This window comes from Lampris incognitus, chromosome 7, assembly GCF_029633865.1.
Source record: "Lampris incognitus isolate fLamInc1 chromosome 7, fLamInc1.hap2, whole genome shotgun sequence".
NCBI classification, from domain to species: domain Eukaryota; kingdom Metazoa; phylum Chordata; class Actinopteri; order Lampriformes; family Lampridae; genus Lampris; species Lampris incognitus.
The window spans coordinates 1,308,044-1,311,801 of record NC_079217.1 but is presented as its reverse complement, the minus strand read 5'-3'; positions in this window follow the sequence as shown (position 1 = coordinate 1,311,801).

Here is a 3,758-nt window from a genome sequence, read left to right as displayed (position 1 = left end):
GCTGTACTTTGCCCTGCCAGCAATTATCAGCAAAGTCACCCCTTTGCCTAGCTCCTGCCTCTGCTCAGTGATCCTGCGTGTGGGTCGTCTCTGATCTGTGACGGTCTGGCCCGGAATGGACCCAGCAGAATGTCAACACCTCTGCACTCTGGTGGACGAGCAAGGCTCCGCTCTCAGCACTCCCCAGAAGGAAATGGCCCCAGCAACCCAGCACCTGCAAGTACCCGCTAACAGCGTTGCTCACCCGTCGGCTCAGCCACGGCAGCTCCAGGACACGGCCCCGTCCAGCTCTGCGGCTTCTCCACCATCGCCGCCGCCCGTTCCCCCGGTGCCGCGTCCCAGCCATGAGCCACGCCTGCCTCCTCCCAGTCACCACCGCAGCGGTGAGCCCGGCCTTTGCCGTTCTTCTTCTGCTTCTTCTTCTTCTTCTTCTTCTGTATCCCAATGCTCCCTGGTGTTTGAGCTACAGCCATCTACCTTCCCGTCTGACCGCTCCAGAGTTGCCCACATCACCACTCTCCTGGATGGGAGCGCGAGGCAGTGGGGGACGTCAGTTTGGGAAGCCCCTTCACCCGTCCGCGCCTCCCTGAATAGCTTCACTCAGGAAACGAGGAAGGTGTTCGACAGGCCCGTCAGGGGCAGGGAGGTGGCACGAGTCTTGTTGCAGGTACTCCAGGGGAGGAGGCCAGTCCCTGAATATCCCGTTGACTTTCGCACATTGGCTGCTAACTGTTCTTGGAACGTGGAGGCTCAGTGCGATGCCTTTCTGAATGGACTCTCTGAAGCTATGTAGGATGAGCCACCTGCTACGCTAGACTCACCCATTGATCTAGCCATTCGCATTGATACCAGGCTAACACAGAGACAGAAAGAGAGCCTAGCCGGACGCCCTCAGTCCCCCCCCCCCCCGTAGATCAGCAGCAGCAGAGCCAGCCCTGAGCCCTTCGGATCCTGAGCCTATGCAGGTGGACCACACTGTCCGCACACGGTTGTCTCCAGCAGAACGACGACAGCGCATCACCACAGGCTTCTGCATTTACTGTGGCCTGCCGGGACACTATGTCGCCTCCTGCCCGTTAAAAGGCAACGCTCACCAGTAGAGCGGGAGATACTGGTGAGCGTCCTCCCTTTCCCCAAATCTTCCGTCAAACGCTCTCTACTAACCACCGCCCTTCAATGGAGAGATCAACGACTGGAGGTTGCTGTGCTGCTGGACTCTGGTGCAGATGAAAGCATGATTGACACGGCGTCGGTCAAGCATCTGGGAATCCCCACCCAAGAGCTACCCCAAATCATGCAAGCCAACGCTCTCAACGGCCAGCTTCTCGCTAAGGTAAAATATGTACCCGAACCTGTAACACTCCTGCTTTCTGGCAATCATTGTGAAAAGATTCCCTTGCACCTGATAGACACTTGTCGGGTCTTCTTAATATTGGGGTATCCCTGGCTGGTCAACCACAATCCCCGAATTGACTGGGCTACTAACACCATTTTGAGTTGGAGCACTTTGTTTATCGCAGTGTCTTTTGTCAGCCTTGCCATCAGGTGATGTCATGGAGCCACTGGAGGAGTTTCCAGACCTGTTGGCAGTACCAGCTGAATATCTGGACTTAAAACCTGTATTCAGCAAGTCACGTATCACTACTCTTCCTCCGCACCGGCCATACGACTGTGCTATTAATCTGCTGCCTGAACATCACTGCCGAAGGGTTGGCTTTACTCTCTGACAGCCCCTGAAATGGAGGCCATGAACAAATATATTAGTGATGCTTGTCTGCAGGCATTATCCAGCCCACCTATTCTCCAGCAGGCCCAGGCCTCTTTTTGTGGAGAAGAAAGACCATTCCCTCCGGCCTTGCATTGACTACCGGGGCCTCAATAACATCACAGTAAAGAACCAGTATCGATTGCCACTTATCTCCTCTGCTTTTGAGAACTTGCAGGAAGCCATCTTCACCAAACTGGACCTCCAACACTTATCACCTGGTGCGCATTCGTGAAGGAGACAAGTGGAAGACAGCCTTTAATACACCCTGAATATCTGGTAATGCCTTTTGGTTTGATGAAAGCCCCTGCTTTCTTCCAGGCCCTTGTTAATGACGTGTTGCTGGACATGGTTAATCAGTTTGTCCATGTGTACCTGGATGATATTCTGATATTCTCTTAAGTCTCATCAGGAGCATGCACGGCATGTGAGGTGGGTCCTGCAACGCTTACTGGAAAACCAACTGTACGTGAAGTCTGAGAAGTCTGAGAAGTGTGAATTTCACCAGGACTCTGTCTTTCTTGGGGTTTGTAGTGTCTGCTGAGAGGCTGGAGATGGACTCTGCCAAAGTCAAGGTGGTGCTAGAATGGCCCCAGCCCACCACCCAGAAGGAGCTTCAAAGGTTCCTGGGTTTTGCAGATTTCTATAGGAGGTTTATATGCAGTTACAGTTCCATTGCTGCCCCGCTAACAGCTCTTATCTCCCCCAAGGTTCTCTTCCTGGTCAGCTGCTGCAGAGGAGGCTTTTTCTAAGCTGAAGAAAGGCTTCACCTCCGCTCCGATCCTCAGCTCCAGTTTGTGGTTGAGGTGGACACCTCCGATGTGGGAGTGGGGGTTGTCCTGTCTCAGTGGTCCTCCAAGGATAATAAGCTGCACCCTTGTGCTTTCTTCTTTCATCGTTTGTCTTCCACAGAAAGAAATTATGACATCAGCAATCGGGAGCGCTAGGCTGTCAAGATGGCATTGGAGGAGGGGAGACACTGGTTGGAGGGGGCGGAGAAACCATTCCTGGTTTGGACGGACCACAACAACCTGGAGTATATTAAGACAGTGAAGCGTCTCAACTCCAGGAAGGCAAGGTGGGCACTTTTTTTTCTCACGTTTCAACTTCACCCTCTCCTTCCATCCAGGGTCCAGAAAAGTGAAGCCGGATGCCCTGTCACACTGGTTTGTCAAGGAGGGGGAACCCTCCGAACCTGAGACAATCCTTCCCAGCCAGTGTCTCTTCGCTACTGCCCAGTTCTCTGTTGAGCAAAAGGTACTGGAGGCCCTCTGTCAACATCTGTCCCCAGGTAATGAACCTAGAGGAAGGAGTTTTGTTCCTGTGTCTATCTGCTCCCAGGTTCTAGTGGGCTCATGTGTCCAGACTTGCCTGCCACCCAGGGGTCTCACGCACTTTGGCTAGTCTCCACCAGAGGTTTTGGTGACCCCACATGCAGCAGGACATGTTGGAGTATGTAGCTGTCTGTCCCAAATGTACCCTGGGAAAGCCATCCAATCGTCCTCCAACAGGACTACTAAACCCACTGCCCATTCCATGACGACCGTGGTCACCCATAGCCCTGGACTTTGTTACTGGTCTCCCAGACTCTCAGAGTAACACAGTGGTCCTTACTGTGGTTGATCGTTTTTCAAAGTCTGTGCATTACATTCCACTGTCTAAAATACCCACAGCTAAGGAAACTGCTCGACTCCCTGTGCAACCTGTTTTTAGGATACATGGCCTGCCTACCTCTGTGGTCTCTGACAGGGGGCATCAATTCAGCTCTCGTTTGTGGAAAGCCTTCTGTGCTCTCATAGGTGCTTTGGTCCAGCTGTCGTCAGGTTTCCATCCACAGACCAATAGGCAGACTGAGAGGGCCAATCGGCACCTAGAGAGCACCCTCAGCTGCATGGTCAGCCAGAACCCATCCTCCTGGAGTCAGCTCCTCCCATGGGTTGAGTACGCGGGGCTCTCTCCATTTCAAGTTTGTTTTGAGTATCAACCCCCTCTG